This window comes from Aquarana catesbeiana, linkage group LG11 (assembly GCF_042186555.1).
Source record: "Aquarana catesbeiana isolate 2022-GZ linkage group LG11, ASM4218655v1, whole genome shotgun sequence".
Taxonomy (NCBI): Eukaryota; Metazoa; Chordata; class Amphibia; order Anura; family Ranidae; genus Aquarana; species Aquarana catesbeiana.
This window is the reverse complement of record NC_133334.1, coordinates 48,840,758-48,859,756: the sequence shown is the minus strand read 5'-3', so window position 1 is coordinate 48,859,756 and position 18,999 is coordinate 48,840,758. Positions and strand designations below refer to the sequence as shown.

At 43.2% G+C, this 18,999-nt stretch overlaps 1 protein-coding gene and 1 long non-coding RNA gene across 3 annotated transcripts in view; one reads left to right on the top strand and one right to left on the bottom strand.

Annotated features, from left to right (window-relative positions):
- CREB3L1 (cAMP responsive element binding protein 3 like 1) overlaps window positions 1–18,999 on the bottom strand; it is a 147,796-nt gene that overhangs the window by 79,669 nt on the left and 49,128 nt on the right. The gene's annotated exons all lie outside the window — the stretch shown is intronic.
- The window catches only part of LOC141111996 (uncharacterized), a 286,628-nt gene continuing 280,071 nt past the window's right edge, over window positions 12,443–18,999 (top strand). Inside the window, exon 1 of the long non-coding RNA XR_012236492.1 lies at window positions 12,443–12,570. This is a non-coding gene — a long non-coding RNA (uncharacterized lncRNA). The remainder of the gene's footprint in view (window positions 12,571–18,999) is intronic.

Genomic DNA, 18,999 nt, shown 5'->3' with positions numbered 1-18,999 from the left:
GGGAAGCTCTGCTGATTTTATCATCCAATCATGTGCAAGCAAAAATTTTTATTTTCTTTGCCTATCCCCCTCAGATCTACAGTGACTGCAATTCCAAGTGCACTTGTAGTGCAAAGTGGATTTGCCTTTAGTAAATAACCCCCCATAGCTATTGTGTGTGTTAATGGATTCAATAAACAAATGACTTTCTGAATTACGATTCGTTATCACAAATATATATATATATATATATATATATATATATATATATATATATATATATATATATATATATATACACATAAATAATGAATTATCAGAAAACGAAACAATTAAACAATAAAACAAATTGATTTGTTATAACAAATATCTTTACTCTACAGAAATAACTAATTATCCGAAAAGAATTAACGTAACATAACGAATATAACAGAACGAAATTATGTATTTTACGATTAAAAACTAAACTAAACAAAGTTTTCTGCCGTTGCACAAGTCTAGTCTTTGTGTCAAGATGTGAATTTCGGCAGGGGACAGGGTCATGCTTCCTCATGTCAAAGCCTCCAGCAAGGAGATCAGTGAGCAAATCTCACTCCAAATTTGCTAAGACTAGCAGTTACTGTAGATGCAGCAGTGCCTGTGATCTCATAATGTAGATGGGCAGCACATTGGCTAAGTGGTCAGCACTTTCACCTGGCAGCACTAGGGTTGTTGATTTAAATCCCAACCACAGCACTACCTGCCTGGAGTTTGCATGTTCTTCATGTGCCTTCGTGCGTTTCCTTCACACTCCAAAGACACGCTGATGCATTAGTTGGCTCCTGTCTAAATTGGTCCTAGTATGTGTATGAATGCGTGTTATGGACCATAGGTTGTGAGCTCCCTGAGGGCAGGGACAGATGTGAATGTACAACATATATGTAAAGTGCTGTGTAAATTGACAGTGCTATATAAGTACCTGTAAAAAATAAATAAAATATACAGCTACGAGGTTTTGGGCACACTCACACGCCAAGAAGAAAAACTGCTATTTCAAGTCAAAAAGTACATTTTGTAGGGTACTGTGTAGGCACAATTTACATTTCTCTTTACAGTTCTATATCATATAGCAAATTTTCATTGTTGAGTTCAGTTCCACTTAACAGCTTCACCGACCAGCGCACGACGATGTACGTCGGCACAATGGCACGGCTGTGCAAATGGGTGTACCTGTACGCCCCCCTTAAATTGCGGGGCTAGTGGGTGCACCTGTGCCGCCGGCAGGGCACACGCGCCACGTGAGTGTGCCCGTGGGTCCCATGGACTCGATGTCCGCCGGTGGCCCGTGATCGTGACACGGAGAGGCAGAATGGGGAGATGCCTATGTAAACAAGGCATTTCCCTGTTCTGCCTAGCAACATGAGAGGGATCTACTGCTCCCAGTGATCGGGAGCAGTGATCTCTGTCATGTTCTAGTGAGCCCATCCCCCCTACAGTTAGAACACACTGAGGGAACATAGTTAACCCCTTGATCGCCCCCTAGTGTTTAACTTCTTCCCTGCCAGTGTCATTTACACAGTATTCAGTGCATTTTTATAGCACCGATCGCTGTATAAATGTCACTGGTCCCAAAATAGTGTCAAAAGTGTCCGCCGCAATGTCGCAGTCATGATAAAAATTGCAGATCGCTGCCATTACTAATTAAAAATGCCATAAATCTATCCCCTATTTTGTAGACGCTATAACTTTTGCGCAAACCAATCAATATACACTTATTGCGATATTTTTTTTTACTAAAAATATGTAGAAGAATACACATCGTCCTAAACTGAGGAAGAAAGTTTTTTTTATATTTTTTGGGGATATTTATTATAGCAAAAAGTAAAAAATATTGCTTTTTTTTCCAAAACTGTCACTCTTTTTTTGTTTATAGCGCAAAAAATAAATACCGTAGAGGTGATCAAATACCACCAAAAGAAAGCTCTATTTGTGGGAAAAAAAGGATGTCAATTTTGTTTGGGTGCAGCGTCGCACGACCGCGCAATTGTCAGTTAAAGCGAAGCAGTGCAGTAAATCCTTCCGGGGCTGAAGTGGAAATGTGAAGTGTCACATTTGGGGATGAGCGAAATTGAAAGTTTTCATTTCACCCAAAATTTAGGCAAAAAATTGTACAATTTTGGAGTCAGGAAGGCAAATTTACTTTGCTTTTACAAATGTTTTTTGGTGGCTCCTGAGGATTATGAAAGGAACTTTTAACCCACCTGCATCTGTTCTTATGCCATAAGTGGCCCCTCTTTAGCCTCATTATTGTACTTTTTTCTGTGAAATAAAAATTTTAAAGCAGCAGAACCCAAATAACGAGGGAATGAATGGAGAGGGGAACCAAGGTGGTTTTGCATACGGGTGCAGACGGCTTTAAATGACTCCTGAGGGTTACAGATATGTATTTCTGCTATCCTGGACCTGGACCTGTGCTGCAAATTGACCTCTCTTTAATTATTTTATTTTTTTCCACAGAAAGAAAAAATTGATAGTAAAAGAAGGTGTAAACTGAGATTACACTAATAGCAAATACAAAAACAAGGAAAAATACATAAATACGAAGAGCACTACATTAGATGAGATAAAATACCATAAAACCCTCAAAAAACACACCCTGATTTTTTTTTTTTTTTCAAGCTAATTCATCAAAGCAACTCTCTTCCCAACCATGAAATCTGTAATTTCACCAAAATCATTTTGCTCAGCCCCAGTCGCTGTCAAAAAACATTCTGTTATAAAACTAATTACATAAACCCCCAAACAAGCAGTCCTGGCTTTGTCAAAGAAGAAAATCAGATTCTTTCCCTGTCACAGGTAAACCTATCATCGCACATCATCCAACAGAGTCAGGCTTCCAAGGCAAGGTGATTGGAGGAATTTTTTGGTACTGACACTTGATCCATTAGACATTCTATATGTGACAGACAGCAAGGAGCCTGCGGAGGGAGCGTTAGCAAATACCTTTCCAGATAACCAGATTACTGACAAGTGAGCAGGGTCTATGCAATACAATTTCATCTGGATGGAGACTAGAAGCATTGAACAGGTTGGATATGTTCCCTGTAATCATCTAAATTGGCTTAATTTTCAATTTTGAATGGAGTATGTCTTTATTGAAACTCACACAAAGGTCACAGCATACTTGCCCAAGGCTAACTTGTAAGTGCACAAGTCCATTCGGCTGCTTCTGCCTTGCTGCCGGCAATCCATTGTTTGAGGTACCAAAGTAACTGATACACGCACATACCTGATATTCTGCTAATTACAGCCTTCTTCTTGTAGTTGGGAAAGAGAGACAAAGAGCATAGCATGGAATCTAATAAGACTACGGTAACACCACTCTATTCAGAACGAACACTGGCTAGTGCACGCCGTGATCTAACAGACAGGATCAGACACACACACACCCTCTCTCCCTATGTCCTACAAGTCTGATGTGTGAAATTCTGCTTCCTGCCCTCCCACTTCAGTGCTCTGTGCCTGCAGAGCTGAGTATAAGCCACACCCTTCATAACAAGTGGGATGACATTTGTGCTGATGGGTGTTGCTGATGCTCAGCTCTTTCAGCACAGCGCACTGAGGTGGAAGGACAAGGAGCACAACTTCCACTGAGAGAAAAAAAGCATTTAATGGAATTTTCAAGTTAAAGAATATGTAAACCCAACATTTCATATGCCTGATATGTGCCTGCTGTACCATGTACTTGTATGAAAAAGTGTCCTGTTCTCTTTTTATTGCTTTCTTTGTGTGAAATCCATGGTGTTCCTGCCAGTCCCTATGCTTTCCTATTAAAAATTGACCACACTAAGCAGGAGAACCAATTGTGGTCAGTTCTCTAGCTATGATGGCAACTCAGCCTGCTCTCCTCAAATAATCAGACTTGTCCTGGCACCCCAACGCCCACCACCCCTGCACAGCCTTTCATTGAGAAGCTTGTGTGCTGCTGCTTCTCCTCCCCCCAGCTCTTATGTAGCTGAGAATAGAGGGTATGTGATCACTTATAATAAAGGGAAAAAAAAAGTATTTAGAATGTTTTTTTTTCTATATCTATACACAAATGTTTCGCCTTTCATTCCTATTTTAGGCTCCACTAGCAAGCTCCTAGAAGCTGTTATTAGCATTTTTTTTCTGCTCCTAGAAGCTAAATAGTGTTATCCTATGTGTTCATGCACACTATTTTAGGCTATTAGCATTTTTTGAGCTTCAGCGTCTAATGCCCTGTACACACGGTCAGATTTTCCGATGGAAAATGTGTGATAGGACCTTGTTATTGGAAATTCCGACCGTGTGTGGGCTCCATCACACATTTTCCATCGGAATTTCCGACACACAAAGTTTGAGAGCTTACTATAAAATTTTCTGACAACAAAATCCGTTGTCGGAAATTCTATTCAACATTTGTGTGACCGTGTGTATGCAAGACAAGTTTGAGCCAACATCCGTCAGAAAAAATCCATGGATTTTGTTGTAGGAATGTCCGATCGTGTGTACAGGGCATTAGAGTAGAAAAAAAAAAATTTGTAGAGTTTTTTGGAGCGTTTTTCCAACAGAAATATAAACGCTACTAAAGCGCTCCTAACAGCTTTTTTCAAGCATTTTTTTCCGTTACTGTAATAACGCTAATAAAATGCTAACGCTCCTAAAACACTACTACAAGCAGGTGCAAAAAAGCCATTATCAGCATTTTTTATCCAGCGTTTTTTTCTAATGTTTTTAGAGCTTATAAAAAATGACAGTGTGCATGGATCTGAACGGTTGTTTCACAAGATGATTGTTTACAATCACTTTAATATTAGTTACAAATTATGATGTGTAAATACAGTAAAGGTGTGACACTTCAAAAACTGGCTGCAATGGATCATACAAAACTCAAAATGGTTTATGTAGAAATCGAGGCAGAGGGAGTAGAAATGAAAGTGTCCCCTTTACTGCAGAATGATCTTTATACTGCTTTCAGTCACAAACTTCATAAGCGTCTGTTACAGCAACTAATATAATGCACAGAATAAATACATTTTAGGGGAGGACATCCCAATCAAGATCTCCAAATATGACAGATATCATTATGGAAGGAACACTCTCTTAGCATCCATTAAATTAGTTACTAATATTGGCTCACTGCTATCTTTATTTTTTTAGCCAAATGGAGGAAAAAGGAAATGCATAGGCTTGACGTGTTTTTTAATATATATATATTCCTTCATGCTAGTATTGTCTTACAGCACTTGTTTGTGAGCAGACCGTAATATCCTTCTATACACAAATGTGACACACGACCAAAGGTGTTTTACCACTAAAGCGGCTTCTTTAGGGGTTGCGAAGTACTGATGCGCAAAACCAAAAATGTATACTGTACTATAGTGTGTAAAACTAGAGCACCACTGAATGGTGGCCATACATGCTTTGATTTGATTTGTGGTTCACAGGGATCAAATCTGCAAACAATCGAATAGCCACAACTTCCTTTTTTGATCAATTTAGACTCAATTTCTGCATAGATCGGCCAGGGTGAAAAATGATCGCTCATTTTTCATCATTTGGCATAACTGAGATACTTTGTTCATGTATAGGATTAATCAGATTATGAGATAACACGATGGAAACAGTCATTCACGATGGTACCTTAACTATTGATCAAAATCCACTTCGATCAAATGGACCATTGACCATAGACCCCATCAATTTCCTCTTAATAATCACTGACTAAGACAAAATAGTTGGGATATTATTATAAATAACACTATATTGTGAGGATAAGAAACCGTAGGACCATACTAGGAAGAAGGAATGTATGAGATGAGATGACCCATTTCTCTTCATAACGTTCCCTTTTGTTGAGCATCATCATGGAAGAGGAGAAATGACATCCGGATGGGTCTGCAGTGGACAGCATTGGCAATGGGAAGAGTATTGCAGTTGCAGCTGTTTATATTTTCTGCCCAAGCACAAGTTGGGCTTGAAGTAGAAGTATGACTACTGAGCTTTAGAAGCCATGAAAACTAGGTATTATACCAATATGGTTGTATAGGCAGTGATGTCAACAGGACACCAGTTGAGACATGTTCTCAGAGATCTCTGTGACCCCAAATCCACTGTGTTAATAAACTAAAGGGTCCATTTACGCTTATTCACACCTTGCCCCAGGCAGACAGATGTGAACAGGGGCTTGTGGGATGGTTGTACTGTGGTGAGCCAGCGGAAAAGATTACACTCGAAGAGCGAGATGGATGAGAACAGTATATTAAGAGAATTCTTCTAACAGCATACATTTAAGCCCGGTGGGTGACCAGAGCCACTTACAAACAGTGGCAGAGGATCGTGATCTTGAAAGGATGCCGACAGCTTCTGCAGTGAAGAGTGTGACCTGACCGGTCCACACCCAAAGGGGAAGCTTTATAAGAGGAGATAGCGTAGTCCCTGCACTTCCCCTACTCCTCAGGAACCTTTCCCTGCCACTATGAGCTGTCCCTGCCAGGTGGAGAACCTGTGCCTATACTCGCCACTTGCGGCAAACCCAGGGGGTCAGAGTTTTAAATCGCCTATGTCCTGACCCAAGATTGCCACCGAGATCACGTGGCTCACCAGCGTCCAATCGAACAGCTATCTCACTAGTGATAGAGCAACCAAGTTCCTCACGACTTCCTTCCCCTATTGCATTGCCACTTAGGTTGAGCGCCACCTACAGTGGGGTGTATTGACTGCACCTGCCTACAGGCTACCCCTTCCTGTAAACCCAACCCTTGGTATAACTCTACCTATAACCCTAAAACTAACCCTCCCTGTAATAATATTGTCAACTAAGGCAAATTTAACCCCTTGTTGGCACATTCACCCTTCCTACTCCAAAGACTGTCCCCTCAGCAAAAAAAGACATCAGCCAGCACAGAAATCTACTTCTGCATTTTTCATTTGCACTCGTCTCTGAGAAATGTATAAATGCAGTGAAAAGTGAAGGAAAATGCTGAGGATCACATTTGCATCCAGGCAAGTGACAGGTGTTTTTCGATTAATACTTCCCGTATATGGACTTAATATATAGTTTATGTCACAAATTTTATTCCAGTGATATTGTTACAACAGCAGAATTTTCAGGTTCCACTGCATCACATCAAATTCTGTACATTTTAATCTGCGGAAGAAGAGGGGGGGAAGTGGGGTATCCCTAAGATTCTTAGATTTCCGCCACAGGAAATTCTAGCCGCTGCCTCATTAAATTTTAACTCACTAGAAGTGGAGCATCTGCCTTGATGAGCGCACAGCCTGTACGCCGGGTTGGGTGGGAGGTAGACTTGTCTGAAGGACAGGTTTCCGGGACAGAAATATCCTTAAGTTCAAAAGTAAAAAGGAATTGGAAAGATTTCTCCGGACTGGAGAGAATGAGATGAGGCAGGGGTGGCTGCATGTCCAGATGGCTGCAAATCAAAAGGGAAGCTGCTCAAAGCCAAGAAAACCGGCTCGTGTTAACCAGAGCATTATGCCGAGACTTAGCTTACACTGAGATATAGCAGGGAGAGAAGACTAGGCACCAATTAGGGTAGTGTTGCCAAATATTCAGTGAAGTAAAGATTTCTGTAAAAATAAAGGCATGTTGATTAAAAAATCAGTCCATCCAAGAAATATATTCTTGTCTTTAGTAGATGCTGGAGATATAAACCACCCAGCAATGTCTTACTAGAGCAGCTATTCTCAATCAGGGTTCCATGGAGCCCTAAGGTTCCTCTAGAGGTTTTTAGGGGTTCTTCTGAGCTGTGGTTGATTGACCTCTTTTCTGATGGTGCCTCTATAGGTTCGGGGACAACACCTCCTGCGAGAGCCAGGTACATGACACCAATGATCTTTGTAGTCAACTGTTAAGGTTGCATTCTGACCACCACTGTAAGCATTTTTCCCACTGACCCCCATTTAACTGGTTGTAGCACTCCCTTGGTATAAATAGGTTTAGAGAGGCTGTAGTAGTGTATCTATGGAACTCTACTGGTAAGAGCTCTGTGTTGGGTTCTGGGGTCTGCATACCTGCTATAGCCATTATTGGGGTCTCCCACCCTCCCTGCTGGATTTTATATTTGTTTTATATTATGGAGAATGTGTTAGAAATTCTGTAAATTGAACAGAACAGACAGTGCACAGTACACATGGGCTTTGCTGCTTAACTGTAGACAGGAAACTGGAACTTTATGCAGGAAAAAGACATAAAGCACACCATAGATGAAGCTACAAACTTATAAACACTGCCATCTACTGGTTGAAGAATATATCTCTGCTAAATACTGACGTGCGGTAGTTGTACAAAATACAATTCTGTATTCCAACAGAATGCAACGGGAGAAGTTGGGACACACAGAGGTGAGCAGAATAACACAAAACTCCCAGGTATACAGGAACTTAGTCAGGAATTTATGGAACAGGTAGTCACATAAGGAGACAGAGGCTGTCTCAAAGTATGACTAAAATATCAGTTTTGGGTAAACTGACCCTTTAACGTAATATTAAATCCTTTCAGCGGATGATTTAATCACTTACTGAGTATGGAGCGTCTTTATCTTTTAATCTTTGCCTATGTTCCAGTCTGTGCTGGTGCCATGACCACTGCCCAAGCTTTCCTGTACCAGAGTGGCTCGTTATTGTTGCAGCATCCTATGGAGCCACACTTGCATGCTGTGACTAAAGTTGTGTGTCCCTACTCTGTGCATAAATAGAAACATACAGCCCTGTAGCATCTGTAGTAAGGGAAACAGGAAGTAAAACCTTTCGGCTTCACAGCCTGTTTCCTACTGCGTTTGTGTAAGTCATGCTGCGTCTTGTGAATGGTCCCGTAGTCTTCTGGGACCTGTGATGTGTCCAAGAGGACTGCAGGAGAATGGAAGGGGGCCGAACTCAGTTTGGCACGGCAATCTCTGCTGCCCCCCCCCACTACCAAATGTGGCAGTAGAGGGGGGGAGGGTGCAAACAAGCAGAGCCTCCCCTTTTGGGTGGAACCCTGCTTTAGTTAGAAACTTTTAATCAAATGGAATGAATATTAGTTTTAGCCTCACAGATATTAGGAAACTTTGGGGTTGATTTAATAAGACCCCTTTCACACTGGGGTGCTTTTCAGGCGTTTTTGCGCTAAAAAATAGCACCTGAAAAGCGCCTCACAAGCCACCCCAGTGTGAAAGCCTGAGTGCTTTCACACTGGGGCGGTGCCCTTGCAGGACAGGAGAAAAAGTCCTGCGAGCAGCATCTTTGGGGCGGTGGGGGAGCAGTATATACACCGCTCCTCCACTGCTCCTGCCATTGAAATCAATGGGCAGCGCTGCCGAACCGCCTGCAAAGCGATTTGGCAGCTGTGCTTTGCGGGCGCTTTTAACCCTTTATTCGGCCGCTAGTGGGGGTTAAAAGTGCCCTGCTAGCAGCCGAAAAGCGTTTTACCGCTAAGGCCCCCCCCCTGCCCCAGTGTGAAAGTAGCCTAAAAGCAAAGAGACTGTGCACTATGCAAGTGCAGTTGCTCCAGAGCCTAGTAAATGAGCAGAAGTTCTGCTCACTTCCATCATCCAATCATGTGCATGCAAAATTGCTGTCCTATAATTTTCCTTGCATGTGATTGGGTATTCTTTGCAAAGTGAAACGTCACCTCATTTACTAAGCTCTGGACCAACTGCACTTGCAGAGTGCAACTGTACTTTGCAAAGTGCACAGTCTATTTGCCTTTAGTAAATCAACCTCTTTGTATAAGATATAAACCTGCACTGTTTCCTACACAAAACATAGACTTGTGATAATATATAATAAGGACTCATTACTGTATTATATGCTGCTAATAAAAAACACCTAACAAAAATAAGGCCATGCTGTTTTTGTGTTGCTATGGAAATCTGTCAATAAAAGAAAAAAAAGAGGTATACAGTCATTTTTAGGCAGCTGCCTGTAAAAAAATAAATTTTGGCTTGTAAACTCGGTTGAGGAGACACCAGACATATTTATTACCACCGCAGTAAGGATACACAGCTAGTGCAGAACAGCAACATAATATACTGTATCTCCACCTTTGTAACAAGTAAAATGCTGCAAATAGGACAGTGAAATAATAAATGTCACAAATAGTATTCATTATCTAGTTTATTTCATTAATCTTTATAGGCAAGGCTGTGCCGCCCAGCAGTAGGGTTGCCACCTGTCCGGGATTCACCCGGACAGTCCGGGTATTGAATTATGTGTCCAGGTTTCAGTCCATCTAAAACCCGGACACGTTATTCAGGCAGGAATGTAGCTTGGAACAGGGCTTGACAGGAGGGTGAGGGGGCACTATGTGTGCCACATTACTATTCTCTTTGGAGTGCCCAAAGATGTCCCAGGTCTGTTACAATCCTATAGTGTATACTAAAACAAAACAAAAAATTTACTGTGCGCCACTAAAGTGTTCGGATTTGGCTTGAAGAAAAAGTGGCAACCCTACCCAGCAGGGGAATTGTGGCGGCCGTCTTAGGCGACACTCATGGAGGCACAGTGGGGGGGGGCACTGAGAACGGACACTCTGTTCTCAGTGCATGTTCAGCCCCCAGGGTACACAGCTTCAGTGAGTGGTTGTTATGGTGCGACGACTGCCTGCACCATAACAACCAATGACACATTGTGGCCTGGCTGCCAGCATTCTACCAAGCAATGGCGCTGTGCAGCTCAGCTGCCAGCATTCTACCAAGCAATGGCGCTGTGCAGCTCGGCTGCCAGCATTCTACCAAGCAATGGCGCTGTGCAGCTCGGCTGCCAGCATTCTACCGAGCAATGGCGCTGTGCAGCTCGGCTGCCAGCATTCTACCAAGCAATGGCGCTGTGCAGCTCGGCTGCCAGCATTCTACCGAGCAATGGCGATGTGCAGCTCGGCTGCCAGCATCTTAGCAACCAATGACACTTTGCACACCTTGAAGAAAAAAGCATTGTGGCTGTGACATGTGCACACCTCCAGCCGCTGCCTTTGGGGGGGGGGAGCGGTTGTTTAAAATGGTGTTTAAAATGACAGTGACTGATTCTCCACCAGGGAATGTCAAAATCACCTATCTCTAAAAAGACCCTAAAGCTGGCTATACAGAGTTTGAATTTCATCCGGTTCTTGATGAGGCACCAGAAATGAGCCTATCGGCCAAAATACCACTTGTCATCCTCTAATTAAAAAAAACTGAAGAAACTGGGTGAAAATTGGCAGCAGAACAGCGGCCACGTCCAAGCAGATCAATACAGTAGCGCAGAACGGGGGATTCATCCATCCGCATTCTATAGTGTGGTTGGAGAAAGCATTTTTTGCATTTAGCCCTGAATGAAAAAAAAAATCTCATAATGTACATCCAGCTATAGCGCCACTTTAAAATCTATAGGTTTGTGACAGCTTCACTTTAAATTCCAAGTAGGCAAAACTTTTTTTCTCATTTTGGATAGAGTAAGGGAAGTTTATAACCCCTGTCGGTTTTTCTTTTTCCATCTGTGTCCCATTAGGGAGATTTCCCTTCACTTCCTGTTCCATAGCCATAACAGGAAGTGAGAGGAAATCCCTTGGGGGCCCCCCAGGTCAGCAGACCTAGTGTCCCCATTGGAAGATTTCCCCTCTATTACTTTTCTGGGGACAACTCAAAACTTGGGATTTTCTTTTACTTTCAATGATAATGGTAAACAGGACCAACAGGGAGCGGTGAATCTCCCTACAGAGACAGCAATAAGAACCTGACAGGGGTTCTAATCCCTCTCCACTCCATCCAAATTCAACCTTTAATTATACTTTAACTCGTTGTTACGGGGAGCAATCCTTAAATGAAGCAGATATAAACCCCAAACATAAACATTCATGTAGTGAAGTGAACAGTTTTACATGCTGACAAGCAAATGTCAAAAAAAATTTAAGTGGAACTAAACCCCCCTCTCCTTTTCAGTCAAGGAAGCTGCCATTTTAGCCTCTGTCTGATCCGCGGTTGCCATGGTTGTACACATGTGATCAGTTATGACATCAGCCATTTGATAGCTTGACAGTTCAGTTGAGAGCACAAGCAACGGTGACAGTTCTCATTCACAGCATGCCTTGAATGTAACGGTTTTGGGAAACAGTTAAACTGGTTTACTTCTGATTTAAAATACCTCTAATAGCCACGTGACCATCGTCTCCGTCTCTTCTACAAGGCTGGCAAGGGCTGGGGGCAGAAAGCGACAACAGCAGAACATCCCTTTCCCCTGGCATCATAAGGAAAGCCCTGACTGGTGGAGATGTAGACTGTCAGCACAAGCAGAGTCGTTGTCAGTCAAACAGAGGGCAGTATGGCGGAGCAGTATTAGAGGACACGGTGACACATGGCTGTCATTTTGCTGTGGGTGACAACACCACTGCGGCAATCCAGGTAGGGCAGTGCACCTTGTCACTGAAGTGTCACTGACTTTTTTCTTGCATAGCTGTAAAAATTCAGAAAACGATCTGCTATGGGGGATTAAAGGCACTTTAACATCGGAGCGTGCACACAGCATCTCTTTGTTTCTATGGTTACCACATAGCAACAGGCTAAATCTGAGCACTGGAGACTGGGCATGGCAGGAACTCCACAAGCAGAATGACACAAAGTAGGTAACAAATACTATTTACAAAGTTATTTTACTATCCAGTAATTTTACTACCAATAATGTAAAGTAACCCAAAACAAATAATCAGATTTCACTGTGTATGAGAGCATCAGGGGCCTGTTGTGTCAGAGGATATTAGGGGGCTGGTATTTCTTGAGGTATCGTGGTGTGTCTGGGGGTATCAGGTGGATGGTGAGTATGAGAATATCTGGGGCCTGCTGTACCTGTTCATAGGCTATCAAGGGGCTTGTGTCTGTGGGTATCAGAGGACCAGTGTTTAAGGAGGATGGTGTATATGAGGGTATCAGGAGGGGCGGCATATATGAGGGTATCAGGGGGATGTTGTGTCTGGGAAATGGTGTATATGGGGGTTTTAGGAGGGGTGGTGTATATGAGGGTATCAGGGGGATGGTGTGTATGGGAAATGGTGTATATGGGGGTGTCAGGGGGGCAGTGTGTATGATGGTATCAGGGGGATGGTGTATATGAGGGTATCAGGGGGGTGGGATGTATAAGCGTATCAGGGGGGCAGTGTATATGAGGGTATCAGGGGGATGGTGTGTCTGGGAAATGGTGTATATGGGGGTGTCAGGTGGGCAGTGTGTATGATGGTATCAGGGGGATGGTGTATATGAGGGTATCAGGGGGGTGGGATGTATGAGGGTATCAGGGGGGCGGTGTATATGAGGGTATCAGGGGGATGGTGTGTCTGGGAAATGGTGTATATAACGGTGTCACGGGGGCAGCGTGTATGATGGTATCAGGGGGATGGTGTATATGAGGGTATCAGGGGGGTGGGATGTATAAGGGTATCAGGGAGATGGTGTATATCAGGGTGTCAGGGAAGCGGTGTGTATGAGGGTATCAGGAGGATGGTGTATATCAGGGTATCAGGGGGATGGGGTGTATGAGGGTATCGGGAAATGGGGTGTCTGGGGGTATCAGGGGGATGGGGTGTATCAGAGGGATGATGTATATGAGGGTATCAGGGGGATGGGGTTTCAGGGTATGTAGGCATCAGGAGAATAGGGTGTCTGGGGGATGGGGCGTATGAGGATAATGATATCAGGGGGATGGGGTGTATGAGGGTAATGATATCAGGGGTATGGTGTGTATGAGGGTGATGGGGTGTATGAGGGTATCGGGGGGATGGGGTATCTGAGAGTATTGGGGGGCTGGTGTATCTGGGGGTGTCAGGAACTGGCGTGTCTGAGGCTATCTGGGAATTTGTATTCTATCCATCACACTCCACACAGGCTCGCTCACAGTTGGTGCAGGGAGCTTTAGTGAATTGGTGGATGGCCCACCATGCAATAAGATGAAAATAAGGATCTTACCCAACACACCTTGGTATAGCTGGGAACTTGCTTGAATTCCTACATCACAGACCTAACCCAAGAATATGCTTAAATAAGTGTCCCTCAATGCAGTATATGCTCATTGAACCTGAATTTAGGTCACAATTAATAGGCCTCTATAATTGGTAAATGTATTCTATGTGTATAATAATAAGGTGATTTTATACAGTGACCGCTGGAACATTACGTTTGTAGGTTGTCATTAGCAACTGTTATGAGGGGGCTGCTGTACCTGGGGGTATTGGGGTGAGGGGGCTGCTGTGTCTGGGGTTATCTGAGGAGTGCTTTGAGGGTATAGGGGGGACTTATGTGACTGGGTTTATCAAAGGACGGATGTGTCTGAGGGTATTGGGGGCTGCTGCATCTGGGATATTGGGAGCTGTCGTGTCAGGAGTTATCAGGGGGCTGCTGTGTCGGGGGATATTGTTAGCTACAGTGTAAAGGGGTATTGAGGGGCTGCTGCATCTGGGAATATTGGAGACTGTTGTTTCTGGGCGTATTAACGGACTGCTGCATCTGGGGGTATTGACAAGTTGGTGTGGGGGACTGCTGTGTCTGGGAGTATCAGAGGAATGATGTGTCTGGGGGTACTGAGGTGCCTGGTGTGTCTTCTGGGGGTATCTGGGAGCTGATGTGTCTGAGAGTAAATAGGGACGGGTGTGTGTGAGGGTCAGGGCCAGGGTGGTGTTGAGAATCTGAGAATGAGTTGTTTGGGTGTTGCTGTTTCTGAGAATATCTGGTATGTACAAAACTGAAAATGCTAGCTGCCTGGCTGTCATGCTTACCCTCTGGCTGCATTACCCAGAACAAGTGTACAGACAAGATCTTCTGACTATTCTACGTTGTTCTGAACCTACACATGTGTTCCAATTCAGTTACTAAGAAAGTATTGAAACCATCAGCTTGACAGATCACTAGCAGGTTGGCAACGGCAGAGCTATATTTCTTGTTTTAAGCTGCAGGGCTCCCTTTTATCACCAGTCAGGCACGGCTTGCTTCCCGGCAAACGCTCCTTCCTGGAGCATCACTTGTAAGTGTTGCATTGACACCAGATGTCTCGGAACAAATCAGATTCAGTTGTGTAGATTGTGCAACCAGAACTATGGTTTGTCACTGAAATAAGGATGTCCATATGGAAAACTATAAGAAAGACCTTGAAGTAGTTTCCAAAAACAAACTATTTTCTTTGAAGTCGGCTTTGCTGATACTTTAAGGAACACTATAGTGGTTTTGTACATATTTTTTTTTTCATTTAGTATGGCCAAGGATATAAAATAAAATATGAAACCACACATTATTTTAGCCAGGTAAACATGAAATATTGCATAATAATATTTCATTTTCTTCTCTTCACCCAACAGGTAGAACCCTCAGCTACTTTTCACATTGTTATAGGGTCTTCTGAGCAGGTAAAGAATGTTATTTACAGAGCTCAATAGTTCAAGCTGCAATTTACACACTTCTCTGAATAAATCGAAGCGTGAGTTCTTCCCCCCAGTTTTCTAAGGGTGGCCACAGATGGATCAAAATGTGTCTGGTCCCTACTGAATTTTATTTAATCAGCATCAGCAACCAATTGGAGGAGTCCCGGCTGTCAGAATACAATAACTCAGCGCAGAGTTTCCTCCATCTACCTCATTTTATATATATATATATATATATATATATATATATATATATATATATATATATACACACACACATACATACAGTTGTGTGAAAAAGTATTTGTCCCCTTGACGGGGATGGTTTAATTTATTAAGGCAAAAAAGCTGTCCAAACCTGCCTGGCTTTATGTAAAAAAGTAATTGCCCCCTAAATCTAATAACTGGTTGTGCCACCCTTGGCGGCAACAACTGCAATCAAGCGTTTTGCGACAACTGGCAATGAGTCTTTCACATTGCTGTAAAGCAATTTTGGCCCACTCTTCCTTGCAGAATTGTTTTAATTCAGCCGCACATTGGAGGATTTTGCAGCATTGAACGGCCTGTGTAAGGTCATGATACAGCATCTCAATTGGATTTAAATCTGGGCTTTGACTAGGCCACTCCAAAACCTAAATTTAGCTTTGTTTGAACCATTTGGAGGTAGACTTGCTGTTGTGTTTCAGGTCATTGTCCTGCTGCATAACCCAAGTTCATTCTGAGGTCCTCTCTATCAGTGTACTTCACAAGAAAAGAAACGCACACGCTGTGTAGAAAACTTAGCACTGCAAGATTCTCTTTCTGTCGGAATTTCTGTCAGAAAAAGTCCGATGGGAGCTTTTCATCGTATATTCCGACCGTGTGTATGCCCCATCAGACTTTTTCCGTCGAAAATTCAGACGGACTTAGATAGAGAACATGTTCTATATTTTTCCGACGGAACAAATTACTATCAGAAAAACCGCTCGTCTGTATGCTGTTCCAACGAGATTAGCAGAAGGAGCCCAAAGGGTGGCTCACTGGCTATTGAACTTCCTTGTTCTAGTGCCGTCGTACGTGTTGTATGTCACCGTGTTCTTGAAGGTCAGACTTTGGTGGGACCGTGTGTATGCAAGACAGCTTGAGCAGAACTCCGTCGGAATTCCGTCGGAGAAACCTTCAGAGTTTAATCCGACGGCAAAACCGCTCGTGTGTATGTGGCATAACATTTTTGGTCAGCTAAAACCTCAGTGCAAATTGTGCATTCGTCCTTCCACAGCCCCTTAGATTAAAGCTAATATCTGATTTTCTAAAGCACTGGAAGCATACATATAAAACATTCATGTCAATGATCTACCTGCAGGAGTACAAGGGATTTTGGTGAATGGAAGACATTCACATCTGTCAACAAAATGTATTCATGAACTGAACGGTCGGCTGACTATTAAGCCCAGCTGGGGGAAAAGAGCCGGATCAGGTACATGGAGAGTTATCAGACAATACATTCAGCTGTTTCATAGTAAGTTGTAAGCAGGTTCCAATCCATGTCTTTGTGAGTCACCGGGGAATCTTGTGCTTTTCTGGCCCAAGGATGTAATGAAGAGATTTATCGCTGTCTCAGCTGCATAACCTGGCAGGCAAGCCTGTTATATAGAGAACAGGGGGGTTAGGGCTCTAGGCCTTTTGTACACTCTCTTGAAAGGCTTGCCATGTCCCCATGGGGATGTCTCCTGGGCCGACGTTGGGTTACATGTCATATAACACACAAAGAGACCATGCCACCGAATGTCTGACTATTGCTAATCACAGTGGACCATTTAGAGCAGGAAATCTTAAAATATTTGTCATGTTTTGACAGTAGGGGTGGATTAGAACCCCTGTTGGGTTTTTACTGCTATCCAGGACTCTGCTTAGAAAGATTTCCGCTTACTTGCTGTGCTGCTGACAACAGAGTCATCAAATAGGAAGTGAAGAAAAAATTTGTAACAACAACAGAGACAGAAATAAAAGTCTGACAGGGTAACTAGCCTTCTCCCACTCTACTAAAGAAAATCATTTGTATTTCTGTCTATGTTTCTGTTGGAAGAGTTTCCCTAATTTCCTGTCTGGTAAGACATTGTCAACAATAAGAGGATAGATCGCTCTAATGGAGCCCTGGATAGCATTACAAACCTGACATGGGTCCTAACCCTTTCCCACTCTATCCAAAACGAAAGGATATGTTCACCTTTTGAAAAAAAATTATAAATGTGCATGTATTATTTTTTATTTAAGAATCCTGCAGAGCATTGCACCCCCAATCAGCAGATTGGGGGTGCAATGTCAGGCTACTGCAGATTCTTGGGATACCTTTCTGCTCGTACCTCGTATGGGTAGGCAGTTACTTGAGAGCAGGAAGATCAATGAACGACGAGAGCGCTCACTAGAGCCCTCATCGTTCATTGAGAACTACAAGCTGTCAGCCACAATGGCTGATGGTACTTGTAGTCTATTCATTCACAAGAAACTGTGAACGAATGATGCAGTCGTGTGGGCGGCCATGTTGTTTTTAAATTGTGACATCGTGTGCGGGGAAAAACGGGTGGAACATGTGCAACGTTTTCCAAAGGTGAACTTTTCCTGTAAAGCTGGTCATACATGGACTGAACTTTGCTTTTTCCTGCAAAACCATCCAAATTTTGATCTGTGGGTGACCCTGCCGGGGCACCTAGCTCAACAAACTTTGATCTGAAGGTCTAGTCGGGTGGAAAATTGACAGCCAAACAGTGTCTGCAGTCAGCCAGCTGCAGCAAGTGTTTGGGTATTCTGACAGCTGCCAAGCGCTAGCTGTCAGTACACAACAGCTGGCAAGGAAGATTCCTCTTTAGTGTGGATTGAGGAATCTGTTAGATTTCTTTGGTTTGGCCTACTGAAATTAAAGAAATGTATGCATGTATGGCACGCTTAGGACAAAAGTTCTGGATGGATATACACTGTATCCGGAGGGGTACACATACATAATGGAGTTATAAAACTGGACCTTGTAATAATTTTAAATAATTGAAATGGGGCTCTTTGCATTATTGAACATGAAATGAAAGTGGAGAAATTGACCTAATGCAGAGGATATATGATATATGAATAACATTGTCAGTAACTGGGCTCGGATTCCATGTTTGATTGTCATAGTGGTACCTAACTGAACTGGGGATGATGATGATGATTGCAACAGTCTGGCGAAGGGGAGATTAGAATATTTTTGGCAATCCATTAGAAGACGGTACTCCTAAAAAATGAGAAAAAAGAGGAATTTTACCCTGGAAAAATACCCCTCCCGCCACTCACGTCTTTGGGATTTGGCAGAGAACTGCACCATGTCTGCACATGTGCAAGGGATTACCACGCATGTGCACACATACCGATGGTTTGGGGTATCTGAAAACTTGTACACAAACGCGGGTATCCCCTGTGTGTGTGTGTGTGCAGACATGATGTGGGTCTCTGCTCATTTCCAAATACCTGGCAGAGACCAGCCTCATGTGTGCACATGCATGGATCTCATGGCATGCATGCCCCCTCAGTGAAACCCTGCCTCCTAGGATGTGTGATATGTACCTTCTGCGAGGCAGCGGGCGTAGGGTTGCCACCTTTTCTTCAAGCGAAACCCAAACACTTTTGCAGGACAGGGA